Raw genomic sequence first — 18,882 nt, 5'->3', positions numbered from 1 at the left:
CTCCCTCTTTTCACATTTAAGCCTTTTCTTTCAGAATCTTAATCCAGTTAGTCCTTTTCCTGTAGTGTGTAATCAATACTCAGAGTTTATTCTGTCTTTTCCAAATAGTCTTTATTATAAAAGTTATTAGCTTTATAATCTCCCCTCACAAGCTATATTTCACACAAAAAATACATGAGCAAAGTTTATTTCATTATTGCTCCATTGTTTGGCATTTCCTCCTAAGCTTTGATTAATTTCAGTGGATGGCTAATATTAATCCACTTTACTTTCATGAAACAAAATGCACCAAAGTTAGAAATTAGATAAAGGCATCTAAATTTTAATTTTTGGAGGAGAAAATGAATTGTACAAATAAATATTAAGGGGCAAAATGTCATCGTAGTCTTTGGAAATGTGTTTAAAATAAATTTTATTACACACTTTATGCCAAGATTGTTCTGCACATATGTAACTCCAACATGCAGGATATTTCCTTCACAACTAATTAGTCTGTTTTATGAATTTCAACCCTACATTATCACTGTGGTAACCTCACTTGCAATGGGTGGCACCTGAAACTTCTTCTTTGAAGTTATTCAATTGACTTAAAATGCATGCCATTATTTCATGGTGTCTCAGTGCCCAAAGGGTCCCACCTACACAGTACGATTTCATTTTGTCATCATAAAAGGGAGCAGTCGTTGTGCGACGGTCAGCAGCAGCACAACAGATCACTCATGGTCGAGTTCTGTGTGTGGGTGGTGAGTCTTCTCGCTCACGTCTGTGCTTCAGTTAAAATGGACTCGAAAAGCCGCATATCGTCTTCAGTGTGATCACTTAGGGAAATAAAGTGAATCAAGTTTTGACTGTATAATGAGTGGCCCATAGGAAATCTGAGAATTTTTTTATGTCTTCTGCAAGGGAAACATCTTTTATTTATTAACCTTTTACCAGTTCAATAGGCAATAGATTTGTTTAACTAAAATCTTGTGTTTTCTCTTGGCAAACTCGATTAACACTTATGGGAAAAAATGCATCATAGTTCATTATGTAGTTGAGTTGAGATTTATATAATGAAAATTTCTCTAGCTGAGGACACCTATATAAAAGTTTGATGTAAGAAATAATGCAGAACAAAACAGGATTTTATTGAAATATATGGAAATTTGTTATAGAGCATTTTTGTTAACTCTACCTTATAGCTGGCACAATGTGTGTGTGACTTGAAGACAACATAGGTCAGAAAGAGAAGGAAAACTTGTTATACATCAGCCTTGTCTCTTTAACTCATTTGCTAAGAAAAATAGGTCTTTGAACATAAAAGTCTACTGAAACATATTCTTAAATTTATAACTTGATATAAAATTGATTGAGGAGTCAAAGAATTCCAGACAGTGTCTCTTCACACCACCAGAAGAAGCATCGTCAGCAGCCTGATATTTAAAAATTAAATTCTGCACTGGAGCCAGGGGCTGCTCACCAAATAACCAATAAAAGGCAGTTGTAATTGCTAGGAACATAAATTGCTGAGGGAAGCATGTGACAAAGGCAATTAAAAACTTTTTTTCCCTAACCACAAAATACCCTGCCCCAAGAAAATGTGGAATGTGCTTTTTTAACTGGCAGAGAATGCTGTAGAAAAGATTCTACTAGAAAATGACGTTTTTTCTTTCTCTGACATCAGCCTGAAAAAATCTTTCCCCCTAGGGACATATTAAATGTGGTATTTTGTTGTGCTCTACAGCTTGATTCAAATGTGGCTGCTAACAAGGCATATCTTGGCCTCTTGAAGCTCTCATGGACTCCCTGCTCTTCTAATTGCCCAGTGCAAGTGCAGCATCAAGATTCTAGGGCTAATCACTCCTAAGTGCTGGAAGCAGGAGAGCTCTTACAGAATCAACAGCAATCAGATACGGTGAGCAGATGGCTGCTCCACATAGTAAGGACTACCTCTGAAGACATTCTTCATTTAGAATGTGCCAAAAGGCCATGGATGTCTCTATTAACACAATGTGTTTTTTTATTAGTTAAATGGCTTTTGGTATTTAACTGAAATTTTAGAGGGCTTACACAGACATATTTTTCCCATTAGCAATTAGTCTTCTCAATAAAAAACCTTCAATACCAACTGTACCTCAAATTCTTTTCAAATTCTCAGCAAGTCAATATATGACTTTGACTTTTAACTGATTATTAGGTGTCATGAGAGCTTGCAATCAGGAAGGGCCTCACTTAATAAAGTTATTGTTGTTTTGAAAGTATTTTAACATCTTTAGAATTTGAATGTTCCTATAAAGTCAAAAAGCTACAAAGGTATGCTGCCCAAGCGGAGAGGGACTTTCCTCTTTTCTTTTTTCTTTTTTGTAAACCAAGTAAGCTTTTTCAATTACAGTGCTATTTGTTTATATTGTAGGGCTTTTAGTTTTTTCTATGACTTTCTATAACAATTTATATAGACCTGCAGCGGAGTGCACTATTGCGTATTTTTTGTTTGAGGGGTAAATGAAGTAGACACTTTGAGTAAGAAAGTACTCTATTGTAGTCTAACATGCTAGCACCCAAAAGTGGAGGCAGGATTTTTGTCTTGGGTAAGTCATTTCTTCGGCATAGGATTTACCTTTATAAAAAAATAGTTGATGTTCCTGATAAAAGCCTTTGCATTATTAGATTCATGGTATTTTACTGTAATTCACAACAATTATCTCAAAGATTGGACACAAGACTCTCAAAGAAAAACAGAGACCTCACCAAGTGAATGTATTCTTTTCTTGCTAGAGCTTATGAGATACTATCTTTACAACAGTTTAAGGACTTAGGTTGTTAAAATGATATATATATATAATCAGTAATATATATAATATATAATATATATTATATATATATAATCAGTAAGTATGTATTCATGTTGCTATTTTATGGAGAAGAATTTAATAATTTAGGGTATAGAAAAGACATTGCATCTTGTGGAGGTGCATATTTATTTGGACTTCTTATTATGAATTCTAGAGTTTGAATATAAATCTTAAAGAACACAAAACTATTATTTTTAGGTGGATATTGGCATAATACCTTTCTTTTAACTTCCCATTCACAGCCCTCAAATAGGTCATGGTTTTCTAATTGCTCGCCACTTCCTGAGTTTTAATCACCTGATCCATCAACAGGACCTCTCACACTTTCTTTATTCATCTTGTCAGTAAGTGATATTGTTGGTAATGAAAACAACAAATCTGTTTAGGGTATCTCTCAATGGAGTGGAAGGCATGTACATTAGCTCTGTCTTGGAAACCAGTCTATTCCATTACAATTGACCTTCTCTTTATGATTACCACACAAATCATAGTCCTTTACCCCTCTCCTCATCTAACTAGGGTATCTGTCCTGCAGCCTTTCAATTGCCTGACTGCAGCTGGTAATTGGTTTCATGTTTGAAGCACAGTACTATAAGAAAGAGCCTCGAATGATTCAAATGAAACACCCTGGCCTAAGGCTGAGAGCATATGTTACACTCAGATTTGTATCAGTAAAGTTTATTGCTTTAGCAATAAGAAAACCTATTCACAAGTCATAAAATCATTCCATTTTAGGTCTAATTTACTTAGAGCTGTCAACGTAATCAACTGTCCACAAAATTATAATATTAAAAGGATGGAAAAATTACATGACTTTGTAAAATATTTAAAAGAAAAAAATACTTCATAGACTGTCCTGTCTCTCCTCCTGAGTCTCATAGTCTACCACGAGTAGCCTTGAATTATGTAATATAAAAATTAGAGACCTCCAAAAAGCCGACATTTGGCAGCTACTCAATTTTCAGCACTTAGTACTCATTGCCTACAAGAACTCTAATTTTGTATTACTTTTCTCAAATTGATGAGTTTTTTTCTAATGTATTATTTAAAAAGACAAATACTTCCTTAATAAGTTTACTGTTAGCGGCTGAATAGTGCACATATAGTTAGAAACATATGAAGGCCACTAAACATTCATGTATCATTGACAGGTTTGTAGGGTCCTGACAGCCTCGTGGCTTTCCCTCATCTAATGTGAAAATTAAGAAAGATTTAGATCTTAATATGGAACTTGAAAAAGATTGCATAAATTCTGAAATACTAGAGACAGTTTTATCTCCAGAAAAATAATGTCCTTCAAAGAAAAGTAAGCTTTTTCAAATCACTAAATTATCATTTCACATAATTGACCTCCATTTGTTAACATAACCCCTAGTGGTGAACATGAATTCATAAGAATTACTCCATTAATAATCCACCTTGTAGTGAATTATCCAAACACCCGTTTCATAACGTCTTGGAGTGAAATGGATATGAAAGATCTCATTTGTCTAATTTTGCAAATAGACAAGTTAAATGATGCAAGCAATGTCTTGAAACAATTCAACAAAAAGATTATAGAAAACTACCTCTTAGGACATAATTGTAAGGGACTTGTGTCTTATCATAACTACAACCCGTGGCAACAACCACCAGGTTCCTTGCAGATGGAGAGAAGAAACTGACCATTTCTATATGACTGAAGTAAGTTTTGTATTTAAATTGAATATGGATATAATTGAGTCTTAGGAAGTCAAAACATTTCAAATAAATAGTGATGCAAGTGTGTACAGCTTCACAAAATGTCTAGTGCATATGTCTAAGTGCTGGGAATATGTGCAGTTTTGCAAATGTGCTCAAAAAATTCAGCTGTTGCCTGCTACCCACTACATTCTAGGAACTAGAGAGCATCAATTTAAAAGTAGAAAAGAGTTCACTTTCTAAGTTAACTTTTTTCTGACTTTTAAAATAACTTTTCATTCAGAAGCCTTAAAATGTCAGAGATTTAAAGGTTTCTGTTTCTAGGTTAAAACAAGTCTAAATTAGCCCTGGCTGGCGTAGCTCAGTGGATTGAGCGCAGGCTGCGAACCAAAGTGTCGCAGGTTCAATTCCCAGTCAGGGTACATGCCTGGGTTGCAGGCCATGACCCCCAGCAACCGCACATTGATGTTTCTCTCTCTCTCTCTCTCTGTCTCTATCTCCCTCCCTTCCCTCTCTAAAAAGAAATAAATATAAAATCTTAAAAAAAAGTCTAAATTAATTAAATTAATGTTTATAAACAACCAACAACATAAATCTTAAACACAAAACTAGTGAAACAAGTCTAAATTAATAAATTTAATATTAATGAAAGGCTAAATGAACTACAAATGATTATCTCAAAAATTTTTTTAATTGTCAGGTAATTATAGTGTAAACCATTGTCTTCAGAAACCAATATTAAAATACCATGTGCTAAAATATATCTTCTAAAGTGGCTATCAAGAAGAATAGGATGGCTATACTTACTTATTTTGAAATTAACACAATATTTTCTGGTTACCTTTTTTTTTCTGAGATCAAAATCAGAGATAAATCATTTGTATCAAAGAAGCTTTGTCACCACTTAGACTTTTTGATGTATTTGTAATTATTCTTTCAAAATAATTAACAATACAATCAAGATGCAAGATATCTGTACTGGCCCCAGTAAGACCTGTATGCTTTTCAGTTTCATGTATAACATGATGAAGAGTTAATCAGATCACCACAGAATGATGACATTTCAAGTTTATATCATAGCTGGCCTCTCTACCTACTCCTTCATTATGATATTGGATGTTCCAAATTTGCACTAAATGTAAAAAGTTCAGTTTCTTAAAAATGCATTCCATTGAATGGCACCTTATTAAAGTATATTTAATAAGCACATTAATCCTCTATATTGGATACATAGATATTTTAAACTACTATAATTCTACATTTCATTTCACTTATCTAGTCCAGACTTGATGCTTTACAGAATCTAGTGGGAAAGTAAGGTTGTTCTCATTTCTCTCTTTTAAAATTAATTGGGGTTTACTCAACTAAGTGTAAACCAATATGTAAGTTTTAAATATGTGCATCTCAGGACTTCAAAACACATACATAAAGTTAGAATGAATCAAGTTCACAAAAATGCACCTATTGCTTGTGTCTAAATTTTTAACACATTGAAAACAAGTTAAGGGGAAAAAAAGAAGCTTGTAGCTGAAATTTGAGTATTCTTCAGTGCCATGAGCTTCAAGAAGCATTTTAAACTATTGTTTCAAATGTTCAATAGTTCCAAAGTATTCTAAACAACATTGCAGAAATGTTGGGTATTAATGTCAGTAGTTTCCACTTATGTATACACCTTGAAATCTATCTTTAATTCTTTATTTCTGGGCATGATACTTTACAAATTCCACTAAATTCCATTTTGAAACTCTCCTATTTGTCAAAGTTGAGATCAATGTTCTCGTTTTCCCCTTTCACTGAAATAAAATTTCTAATAATTTTCAAGAACTTAAAAATAATGGGAGAAAAATGGTGAGGTGTAACCTTACTGAAGAAGCCACAAAGACTAACTAAAATAGACCCTGACTTAAAAATTAGGACTTTTGTTATCCTGCAACCAATCACACATGCCCTCCCTAGACATGCTACTTGATACCTTGGCTCTTCAAAATCCTCATCTGCAAAACAGCCAAAAGGGGGAGAGGTATCATTTCACTGGAACATTGTAAAATAATACAAGACATGTGAAACACAAAGCTTTCTGTCTGCTATCTTAAATGGCATGTAGTTATGCTTCCTGATAAGGAGGATATCAGGAAAACAGAAAAAGTTGTAGAAGCTTTTAGTATCTATTATGAGTCAGAATAGTTGCAGAGAATAGAAAGTGGCACTCAAAAATTACACAAATTGATGATTTCAAACTTCATTTGGAGACAAGACTAATTATTAAGCCATGCTTTTGAAGATTTAATGAAGTCAGTAACTACTTGGAAAAATGCAGACAAAATGTATTCCTCACTTGCAGGAAGTCAACAATACAAAGATAAAGTACGCTTGCTTTGCACAGTAACTACAGCAAAAAAAATAAAGAGGAAAGTATGAAGGTAACCAAAGCACTGCCTACAAATACAGATTTGGTTTGAATTCTTCATTATAATTGACCAACTGTATATAAAATGATTGTTATAGCTCACAATTCTGAGTTTACAGCACTGCTCAATTAGTGGCAGCTTTACTTAAATAGGTAGGAAAATAAGAAGTAATAAACTATGTCTGGAAAGCTAATGCTAAAAGTGAAAAATCTATAAAATGGTGGTAAGTGCCACCCACATATAGTACTCTTGAGCCACAGATTAATTCCTCAAACACTGTGAAATCTTCCCTGAATATGATAAACATACATTATTTTCTTACTTTCTATATTAATTTACATAATATATATTTGCCTTTGAGCAGCAAAACCAAGTAAAACAAAAACTACTTCAGGCCAATTTAAGGCAACAGTCTTTCTTTTTAACTTTATTTTTATTGTTGACACTCTGACAGCTGTCCCTATTTTCTCCCCTCTTTGCCCACCTCTGCCCCACTTTCCCTGTGACCATTACCACACTGTCGGTAGTGACGATGTTCTTGGGCTAATCTCTTCACCTTTTTTCAACCCGCTCCCCCTCCTACTTCCCCTCAGACAGCTGTTAGTCTGTTCCATGTATCCATGACTCTGTTTCTATTTTGTTCTTCAGTTTATCTTGTTCATTAGATTCCAAATATAAGTGAAATGATGTGATATTTGTCTTTCTTAAATGGTTTATTTCACATAGAATAATATTCTCCAGGTGCATCCATGTTATCGCAAGGGTAAAATGTACTTCTTTTTTACAACCACATAGTTTTCCATTGTGTAAATATACCATGGCTTTTTCACCCACTCTTCTGCTGATGGGCAGTTGGGCTCCTTCCAGATCTTGGCTGTTGTAATGCTGCTATGAATATAAGAGTGTGTATATTCTTTCAAATTGGTGTTTCAGGATTCTTAGGATATATTCCCAGAAGTGGTTTTAACTGATGCTGTTAGTACTATAACACTTAAAGAAATGCCTTCTTGTTCTGAATAATTTATCAGTTCATTTTCAGTACAGCAGTGTTTTGTGATGTTATTATTTTAATTAATGATGATGACCTTAATTCTAAAATTCTCTATAATACTTTGGGGTGAATTTTTAAGTTTATAAAACGAGGAATATATTTATATCAATTTTAATTGTATTTTTGTAATTAAGAACCTAAACGACCAATTTCAAGAGAAAGAGATATGAGTTAGAAATGTAGGACAGAGTCACCAAAATAATTGCAGAGACCTTATCTTTGGTTCATAATTGGTGATATTTTTCAGATTTCAGTGCAAACATGGTATTTTCACAGATGTTCAAGTGATCAATATAAATGGTTTTAGAGTAAAATGACAAAATCATAGCAATTTATAAACCTCAGTGTGTCATCTAGACAAGTCCAGTGTCTCCTTCAGACAAACGTACACACACACACACCACACACACACCCAGAACGATGCCATCACCTCATTTAACAGGACATCCAGTGTACACATTTCTCTCCAATAAGTGTAAAGAAATCGATATGACAAAGACATCAAGCAGTATTATTAAATTTTCTGCCAATTTGGTTTTATCTCTCCAATGACTAAGTTGAAAAACTCATGTTCTTTATCTCTGGCAGAAATCCAAAAATAAAAGTAAAGAGAGCCTTTTGAGGGAATGGGATAGGAGGCTTCCACGCAGTTGGTAGATTGTCTAAAGACAATATTTTTTTTAACTTTTGTAATGATACCAAAGTTTATTAAAATATGTTTGTAGCTCTTCCAGTTCATATGAGGGTGTATTGCTTATAGTTTTATGTTCTTGGTGTACAAAAGATGATAAAAATAGACATGATTTTTTCATTTCTGTGGAAATTTTTATTTCTACAGATTAAGTTAATTTAGACACATGCTGCTCCTTTGTAACCTAAATGGGCATGAGATTTTGTTAAAAGTTGAAACTGACAAAATTTTAAAACCAAGCTGTTCTTAATTATTAGTTGTGGCATTTTAGAGAAGATACCAAAATATCCAAGTAGAGTGTTGATATTGTAAGAAGGCTTTGAATGTATGTTGCATATCACTGGAACCATGAGAATAGAAATAATAATATAGTTCAAGAAGAAACCACAGTTAAGAATTGACTTGGAAGCACGTGCTTAGTCAAATCATGTAGCTACTGGCGCTGGCTTCCTCATGCTTTTAGGTGCAAAGCTAAACTATATTTCCTAGCCTCTCTTGCAGTTACATGTGGCCACTTGGATGTTAACTAAGTAATGTTATTCTCTATTCTATGTGACTACAACAGAAATGACTCTAAGACATGTTGGAGACACTTGATAAATGAGCAGAAGCACAAAATGAATGATGGTATCCTGGGAGGACAGCTCACACAGAGCTAGCCACAGGCGCCTTGAGCTCTCACCTAGGCAGAAATCCATTCCCATTGTCCTAAACATTGAGATTGGGGTTTTGTCTGCGGCAGCACCTAGTGTTGCTGGAACTCCAAGGTTCTCAGCTCTCAAACTTCAGCATACACCAGAATCACCTGGCAGGCTCATTAAAACACATCAAAGGGCCCTGGCTGATGTAGCTGAGTGGATTGAGTGCAGGCTGTGAACCAAAGCATCACAGGTTCGATTCCCAGTCAGGGCACATGCCTGGATTGCAGGCCACGGCCCCCAGCAACTGCACATTGATGTTTCTCTCTCTCTCTTTTTCTCCCTCCCTTCCCTCTCTAAAAATAAATAAATAAAATCTTTAAAAAAACACATCAAAGGGCCCCACCTCAGTTTCTGATTCGGGGCATCTGGGATAAAACCCTAAAGTATACACTTCTCTTTTTAAAAAAGATTTTATTTATTTTTAGAGAGGGGAAGGGGGAGAAAAAGAGGGGGAGAGAAACATCAGTGTGTGGTTGCCTCTCACATGGCCCCCACTGGGGACCTGGCCTGCCACCCAGGCATGTGCCCTAACTAGGAATTGAGCCAGCGACCCTTTGGTTTGCAGTCCACACTCAATCCACTGAGCTACAACAGCCAGGGCCAAAAGCATGCATTTCTGACCAGCTCCCAGATGCTGCTGCCCTTGGTACCCACTATAAGAATTTTTCTTTAACTAATATAATATGCTTAAGGTTAATATAAATTGTGTTGTATTTTTCAGCCCCCTCCATAGTTATTTTGGTAGCACTCATGTAGAATTTAATCTTTTAAAATGGGTAAAATGCTTCAGAAATCCAGAATCTATCTCAATTGTCTTGCTTCTGCTCTTTTTTCATAAACAATTCCTCCTTTATTAAGCTAAATGACAGATTTTCAGAGGACATTAAAGATAAATTATTCTTATACATTGAGAATTCCTAATTGGATTGAATTTATCAGTATTTCTGTTCTGTTTTCTTCAATAACTTACACCGTGGTGATGTGCCAGTTCCTAGAACTCACCTTAAACTTGTGTGAGCCTTTTTCAACATTCACTTGCCTTCCTCCCTTTGATTGCTATCTCTTTTAACTCCAAGGCCCTTTAAGTTTTCTCTATGCTCTCCTGGGCATTTGTGAATGACAGGGAACCCAGTTACTGCATTTCAGAACCTTCAAATCTCTCTGGAACTAAAATCTCCAATTATTTGCTTTATTTCTTGTTTCATGCTTTCTTAGAACTTCCTCTTCCATCTCGTAAATATTTGAACACATGAAATCATTTAAAGATTCACAACATTTGGTTTGTCAGTTTCTTTAAGAAGTTTTGAAAACGCCTATGTTTTTGGTAAATTAAACTATAGAAACAGCAAGAAAACTTTATAGTTTTTTCCCCTCAAAGATGACTTGCTGCAGTGGACAGAACCAAATTCTAAAGGTGTACACAGACCCTTAGTTAAAATGTCTATTATCTATCTATCTATCTATACATGCACTTACATGTAGACGAAAACAACTGTAGATATAACACAAGCACCAAATTTCTCTAAAGAAAATAATTCAAAATAAGCTATCTTCTCTGTAAAATGGGGGCAATATAATACTATATCATAGAATTTTGTAATAATTAAATGGGATAAGGTATATAAAATAATTCCTGATACTGTACTAAAAAATGTTAGCTACTGTTATTTTTTAATTATTATTTTAGATTCCTAAATAAACATTTTAAGGAGCACTGACCTCTATTAATGGCTAGTAATGTCCCATAGCTCTCCTTTATTCTAGAAATCATCTCAGTCTTTGGGTATTATTATTAGTCTGAGATTGGATATAGGAGGGATTACCCTTTCAGTGGAGGAGGCTCTGGCCCTACAAAATGTAAGGGATAGTAAATATAGAGGTTACCAGACAAAAGAAACAAAGATAAAATAATTTCAGAGGGCCAGAAAAAGGGCTTTTGTCTGGTACATGAGCCTACTTCTAGCTAGAACTATTAAATATATTTTAAAGTCTTTATTCCACAGATTTTCTTAAGACAACAGAAGATTTTTTTGAATGATTACACAGCTTGCTTTTTTATGTGGGGGTAGGACATTGGCATTAGGAAGAGAACAGACAGAGAATGAGGGTGTAAGTGATACAAGGGAAGTGTGGAGACTTCGAACTGCTAAGGCAGCAAAAGGGAACCAAGAGGGAGCTAGGAAAAGATCTTGTTGTAGCAGACACCACTAGGTTTGGGTTGGTGTTCCCGCATGACCACAAATTCAGAACCCAGGAGTGCTAAAATCCCATGAGTCATTAGCCTCTGAAAACCCAGCAACATTATTATTAATCTTTTCACTGCTTTTTATACTCTTTAAACTGCTTTAATGAATACATTAATTGCTGCATAAGATGACTAAGATAACCACAGAGAATAAAAATCTATGGAGAAATTATGGTGGAAAGTAATAGTTATCTGATATTAAGACTTAATTATATTCTTGTATAAGAAGGTAGACTGGATCACCTTAAACCACAGTGAGTTTTTTTTAACATTGTGTAATAATATTAGTTTTTATTTTTATTTTTTATTTAATCAGAATTCATCTTGTTCAGGAACTCACTAAAGAAACTTTTAAGAATACATAATTAAGAGAAGGTAATTCATAGGAGAATGAAGAATGAAGAATGTATAACCTAGTCCATAAAAGGGAGCCAAGGATGAAGTGGAATTAACATGTACACCATAAGCAGTTATATCTAATAGTATTAACAGGATTCAAGTTTGGGGAAAATTATCATTGATTTTTGCTGAGATTTCAAATGTGATGATATGAACAAAAATGCTTTGTATTCTATATGACATGACTGGAGTGCTATTTACTTTCTTAATAAAATAGTATAGAATTCTTCAATAAATCGCTTCTTTTATTCTCTTCCCCAACCCATGTAGAATCCATATGCACATACTATGGGGGAGTTTTCTGGTTCTTATTTCTCAAACCAAATGAGAAATAAATGAACTTAATTTTTTAAAGTCTGGGTAGCATAGCTACAATGAGAACTTGGACCTTCATAAATCTGAATTACTTAGTAAAAGGAGCCATATTTTTGTTACTTTTTTAATTCCTGGATTTTCTTGAAGAGTTTCCAAAAGACTTTCAGGTACTAAACAACTCTAACTATATATACATATATACACAAGTTTGTACATATGTGTATACACACATATATATGTATAAATTGTATAAACTAGACTTAATATAAACCTAATTAAATTTTCTTTTTTTAAAAAGATTTTATTTATTTATTTTTAGGGAGGGAGGGAGGGAGAGATAGAGATAGAGAGAGAGAAAGAGAGAGAGAGAGAGAGAAACATCAATGTGTGGTTGCTGGGGGTTATGGCCTGCAACCCAGGAATGTACCCTGGCTGGGAATCGAACCTGGGACACTTTGGTTCCCAGCCTGCGCTCAATCCACTGAGCTACACCAGCCAGGGCAATTTAATTAAATTTTCCATAAAATAGCCACATAAAATGCAGAAGTATTAAAAATCATATTTTATTTTTCCCAACATAAAAAATTTTGAAATATCTAAAAAAATAATTCAAAGCAATAATTCAAAAACACTTTCACTCTTATATATGCCTGGGTTTTTGACCCCTGATATGTATGCACAGGCATACAAGAGGAACATATGAGCCATAACAGAATGAAATAAAACTGTACCACCTGTGAAAAAGTGCACATATCTCTAACACCTCAACGTAGATACCAGGAACCCTGACGGAATCCATTTGTGTAACAAAATAATGTTATTGTATGTAAGCATTGGCTTCTCCCTCCTTGAAGTGCTGAAACATAGGAAGTGTTCTGGAAGCCACTTGGGAGAGGTTATTCTTTTTTGTGCTTTGCACACAGGAAAAATGCAAACCTGTGTACTTGTTGTGAGTTGGTGTGAATGATGTTACTAATGCAACCCAGTCCAATTCCATGTCATTCTTCCCATAGTAAATCCTCCTGAAATTATAGTTTGTAACATTTTTGATAGTACTAGGGATCTATATTCATCCCAATGTAATAGACATTTATTATTAGGATCTATTCACTAGGGAAAAAGAAAAATTTTAAAGCAACATCCACATTCAATATTATTTGTTGTGCTGATTACTCAAAATAATTGTGTAATTGAAGTTCTCTTACATTGGCCACCTAAGAGTCCTGCTGTAAGAAGCAACAATCTCTTCTCTGTTTTCCATTCAGCAGCCTCAAAGCAGCAACCATGTGTGAGTGCATTCCATCCACATTGGCCAGACTGGTGGCCAGATCAACAATGCCTGCTGGGAGCTCTATAGCCCGGAACATGGCATTCAGCCAGATGGCCAGATATCAAGTGACAAGACCATTGGGGTGAGGGGGTGGGGGCAGTGGAGATGACCCCTTCTTTCAACACCTTCTTCAGTGAGACAGGTGCTGGCAAACATGTGTCTAAGGCAGTGTTTGTAGACCTAGAACCCAATATCATTAATGAAGTTCTCACTGGTACCTCCCTCCAGCTCTTCCTCACTGAGCAGCTGATTACAGGCAAGGAAAATGCTGCCAATAACTATATCTGTGGACACTACACCATTGGAAAGGAGATCACTGACCTTCTCTTGGGCTGAATTCAGAAACTGGCCAATCAGTGCACAGGTCTTCAGGGATTCTAGGTTTTCCACAGGTTTGGAGGGGGAACTGATTCTCAGTTCATCTCCCTGCAGATGGAACGTCTCTCTCTTGATTATGGAAAAAAGCCTAAGCTGAAGTTCTGCATTTATGCAGACCCCACAGGTTTCCACAGTTGTAGTTGAGCCCTGCAACTCAATTCTCACCATGCACACCACCGAGAAGCACTCTGATTGTGCCTTTATTGTTGACAATAAGACATTCTATGACATACGTCATAGAAACTTCAATATTGGGTGCTCAACCTGTACTAACCTGAATAGATACATAGGTCAAATTGTGTCCTCCATCACTCAGGTCTGATGGAGCCCTGAATGTTGATCTGACTGAATTCTAGACCAACCTGATGCCCTATCCCCACATCCACTACTCTCAGGCCACATATGCCCCTGTCACCTGATTAAAAAGCCTACCAGGGACAGCTTTCTATAGCAGAGATCACCAGTGCGTGCTTTTAGCCAGCCAGTCAGATGGTGGAATATGACCTTCACCATGGTAAACCCATGGCTTGCTGCTTGTTGTATGATAGTAACATTGTTCCCAAAAATGTCAATTCATACATAAATAAACTGTGAAATTATTCAGTGATTTGAAATAATTTTATTATAATATATATTCTGAACCATCTTTTAGGATCAGGAGAGTCATAGTATTTGACTAGAGTTCTAAGAACTCTTCAATTTCATGAAATCCTATTGCTCTCAATTGATGTATTTACCTCAGAATGTTTATCACCTCTGAACTTCCCCTATTGATTTAATTAAATGTATTTGGGGCTCTCTCATTACCACCTTGATGAAGACAGAACAGTTCCTCTTTCTTCTGCTAGTTTTCTTTTTAAAGGTCTCATTTCAGTGGCCCATTTCTCCACAGTAAATCACATTGATGGCACTTTTAACAACGAAGACATACTTAGACTGTTATCAGATTTTCTGTTAAATAGCTTCTAATCTCTCTCCAATCTATTCTCTGCTTCTGTTCTTACATAATTACCTATGGGCTGGTGCAACCTCCTGCTGACCTGATTCTCAGATTCAAGACGAGTCTCTCTCTCTCTCAAGCCTCCTGTTCCCCTCACTTGAATTGTTCACATCACCAGGTTCAGTCAAAGGTTCACTGCCTTTGCAGGGCACTTTGAGCTTGACTCCCTCTCCGAAAAGTCAGGTTGATTTATCTCTGCTGTTCCCCTGGAACCTACAGGCTTTGCTCTTTCCTTTCCTGAAAAAAAGTGTATTTTTCTAAGCCTACTTAACACTAGCTTACTCAAGAAACTGTTTTAATCCTGCTTTATTCCTGAATTCTTTTCTAAGTAGAAGACAAAAAAGTTATTTCACTTGGGTCTGATCCCATAGTTGTATCCACTCTATCTTCAAATTAATTTAGATTTTTGTATTATTAAATTGTATTTATACACATCTTTATTTCACACACATTTTCATAGATATCTATGACATTATCAAAAACACTAAGGTAAGAAAGATTATGACTATATAAACCTTCATAGGTCAAGTGAAACCTCATGTCCAGACAGAAATTTTGGTATTGATTTAATAACTGCAAAGATGTTCCTAATAAATAGTAAAGATATATGTGAAGTTGAATAGTCAAGCTAACATTTCCCAAATTATGAAATAAAAAACTACTTTTTAAAAACATGAATAATTGCAATTCACAGAATACTATTTAAGTAATCTTAAATTATTGAATATTAGAATTTTATATTTAAAATTCAACATTGATTATAATCAAAATATTAATATAAAGAAAAATAGAATATCTAAAGAAATATGAATAAAATAAAGGAAAATATCAGAACAAAACGTTTACTAAAAAAAATAATGTGAGTAAAATTTGACTGATACTGTTCTGCTATGTCAACAGCTATCCAAAATTCCTGACCTGGGATTTATATAACATCAATAGTTTGGAACTGTATCAATAAAATTAGGTCCATTCTTGAGTAGCAGAAAACCCAAAATAACAGCGCCTTAAACAAGATGCTGTTATCTCTCTTATAATACAAACCAGTGTATGTCTCATATGAACCACTCTTAATCAGCAGTTTTCAGATTCCTTTGATAACATTGTCCTCTGATCTTCCACACATGGTTACACTTTGTGGTCAGAAGAGGCTACTTCAACTCAGCTATCACATATGCATTTCAACATATGCATTTCAGCCTAAAGGAAGGAAATGACGATGAAGAAGGATGCTCATTTCATCTGGGAATCTTTGTCAGAAGTCACAATGTCCCACTGGCCTGAATTAATCACATGTACTTACCCGGCTTCCAGGGTCTCAGGGAACTATGGTTTTATTTATTGTGTCTAGTAAAAATCAGGGTCACATTACTAAGCAAGAAGCTGAGAGTAGATATTGAGAGACAACTAGTAGTCCCAGCCACAAATTCATAACTATAAGTTTTATATTTGAACAAAAATCAGCCTTCTGCTTTCCTCCACAAAAAAAAAAAAAAGGAAGTGACCTAATCAAGCCAGTGTCAGCAAATGACTGCCAGGATTTGTGTGGGTTTACCACGTGAGAACTCTCATCTACTGGACTTGGAGACATCATACTCGGAGCTTGAAGCCAATGGGGTGACCAGTCAGAACCTGACAACAGAGTCAAACAAGAGCCAAAATCTAGACATGGTGATATCATCTGAGTTTTGAATCAAACTGTCCCTAAGACCAGTTCTACATTTATGTCAGTGAATTTATTTCCATACTGACGAGTCTATTTTTGTCAAGATTTTCAAACTTTGCTAGGCCCCGTATATACAAGATAATGGTTTATGTTCACAAAGACAGTGCCTGTTTCTTTATTTTAAATTACTATCAGAATTTACATATTAGAGTGATAGTATATTTACAAATTAACAGTCAAAATATAGGTATAAAGAAAAATGTCCCATTTATTTTACTAAGATTTAAAAAATGTTTTATATACTGTAGACAAACATTGTATAAATAGAACACAGGCCACAAAGGTGAGCCACATATGTGACTTTAAATAGGCTCAGTTGTCATATTTAAAAGGTAAAAATAAAAACATAAAACTAATGTATTTTATTTAACCTAGTATGTCAAAGTAGTAATAACATGTCAACATATAATCAATATAAAAATTATTGGAATTATGTTACATTCCTTTTTTATACTATGTGAATTCAGAGTGTACATTATATTTAAAGTTCATTTCAACTCAGACTGAATGTTTTTCCAGTGCTTAAGAGCTACAAATGGCCAGTGGCTGTTGAATGTCCAAGTTAATTCATAGGAATGACCCATTCCTCAAAGAGAGGGAAAAATTTATTATGAACCAATGAATCTGTAAGTTTGATGGAAAAGGATGGGTACATGTGAGAAGTGAGATTACCTTTTTAAATATTTAGGTTTTCTTAAATCTATCTTGATAATTAATTTTTTCCTGTATACACAGTATAAAATTTATTGGCATAAACTTGCATATAGGCTAAAAGATCAGCAAAGCTGCTTAGGTTAAAAGTAACTGAAAAATCCAGTTTCAACTGTATTGGGTGGAAAGGAGGGGAAGAGAATACAATGGGTTGTATAATTATAAAACCTGTGGGGAGCATTAGATGATTAAAACCTTAAGACCCAGGAACTCGAGTGCATTATGAGCTATGTTGGCTGCATTTTTAGTAAGGTAGATTATTCTAGATTTTTGGCCACTTGGTTCAAATTCAGCAGAAAGAACACTGTTTTCAAACTCTGTCCATGAAACTGCAGCCTGATTCCTACTGTTCCATTGATTCACATTTCTAATTCCTGAAGCAGTTTGTGGGGCTGGGGTGAAATCTGGGTAGATTGAAATGTCTTATTACCTTACATCATATGTCAAACTCTGGAGTTGGGGATGGACTGTGCCTCCCTGAATGATATGTGGGCAATGAGTATTTCATCAAAGAAAAGGGGTAAGAATAGAGACATGCCTGGAAGAAAAGTAGCAGATATCTATTCCCTCTCATTTAACAGTTTTAAATGTACTTTAACCCTGGCTGGTATAGCTCAGTGGGCTAAGCATGGGCCTGCGAACCAAAGGGTTGCCCGTTTAATTTCCAGTCAGGGAACATGCCTGGGTTGCAGGTCAGGTCCCCAGTGCAGGGGCAAATGAGAGGCAACCACACATTGATGTTTCTCTCCTCTTCCTCTTTCCCTCCCCCTCTCTCTAAAAATAAATAAATAAAATATTTAAAAAATTAAATGTACTTTATATCTATGGCTACATTTGCTTCCTCAGTGACAAGGTCATGCATTTGGAATTCTTTTTTTTATTGCTTAAAATTACTAAATTTTAAAGCCTTTACCATAGTTTTGAAAGAAGGCTAATCTACTGGTTTTATTTGTTTCCCTTTGTATTTTGTATTTTCTGCTTCCATTTTATTAATCTTGTATGTGTGTATTTTCCAGTTATTTCTGTAGTTGACTGAAAAAAGCTATAATTGAACAACATTAAAAAATTTTAAAAAGAAAGAAAATTTGCTGAGAGTCAGGGGAAAATTTGGTGGCTTTTACTCCTGTGCTGAGTCACATAACTATTTTCTGCATGTTTACTTTACTGCATGGTTCTAAAGTTATAAGAGGCCCTTCTGCCTCTGTTCTGTGTAATTCACAATATGGATATTAGGACACCAACAGCAAATCCTAGATTTAGTCATAAATTTGTTATTTTCATGTGAGATTAAATTATCAAATGCTTTTAATTTCCTTTTTTTACTAACTTTTACAATAATTGTATAGGCCTATAACAAGAAAACAATAAATTTTATTTTAAAAAAATACAAGTATATCCTAAAAACATTTTAAT

At 34.8% G+C, this 18,882-nt stretch overlaps 1 pseudogene; it reads left to right on the top strand.

The window, feature by feature from the left end:
- Window positions 1-14,626, top strand: part of LOC114488361 — a 100,239-nt pseudogene extending 85,613 nt beyond the window's left edge.
- Window positions 14,627-18,882: the final 4,256 nt, after the last annotated feature.

This window comes from Phyllostomus discolor, chromosome 2 (assembly GCF_004126475.2).
Source record: "Phyllostomus discolor isolate MPI-MPIP mPhyDis1 chromosome 2, mPhyDis1.pri.v3, whole genome shotgun sequence".
Classification (NCBI taxonomy): Eukaryota; Metazoa; Chordata; class Mammalia; order Chiroptera; family Phyllostomidae; genus Phyllostomus; species Phyllostomus discolor.
The sequence above is the reverse complement of the archived record's forward strand: the minus strand, read 5'-3'. Positions and strand labels throughout refer to the sequence as shown.